Below are 628 nucleotides of genomic sequence, written 5' to 3'. Positions count from 1 at the left end.
ATATATATATATATATATATATATATATATATATATATATATATATATATATATATATATATGTAAAGACTTGGCTATGTATCTCATCTACCCTAAAGGCCCCCAAGGGCCACTATCTGTGTCTCCTTCTCTTTCTCATATATGTATATAGGATCTATTTCTGTCTCCTCTCTCTCCTCTGTCTCTGTCTCTGTCTCCTCTCTCTATTTCTGTCTCCTCTCTCTGTCCCTGTCTCTATCTCTGTCTCTGTCTCCTCTCTCTATTTCTGTTTCCTCTCCCTGTCTGTCTCTCTGTCTCTGTCTCCTCTCTCTATTTCTGTCTCCTCTCTCTGTCTCTGTCTCTCTTTCTGTCTCTCTCTCTGTCTACCTATTTCTGTCTCCTCTCTCTGTCTCTGTCTCTGTCTCCTCTCTCTGTCTCTGTCTCTCTTTCTCTCTCTCTCTGTGTCTCTATCCATGTGTATAGATAGAAATGTCTCCTCACCTGTTTTTGTGTGGCGGCCTTTAGGCGGTCTAAACTTTGTTTAGTTTGAGCGAGCTGAGACAGAGACAGCACATGAAGAATTTCTTCTTTTTTTTATTTTTTTTTGTTTTTTTTGTCTCCTTCTGTCTCCTTTATATATATATATATA

The sequence above is a fragment of the Eimeria mitis genome, genomic scaffold, assembly GCF_000499745.2.
Source record: "Eimeria mitis Houghton genomic scaffold, Emh_scaff2805, whole genome shotgun sequence".
In the NCBI taxonomy this organism is placed as follows: Eukaryota; Apicomplexa; class Conoidasida; order Eucoccidiorida; family Eimeriidae; genus Eimeria; species Eimeria mitis.
The sequence above is the reverse complement of the archived record's forward strand: the minus strand, read 5'-3'. Positions refer to the sequence as shown.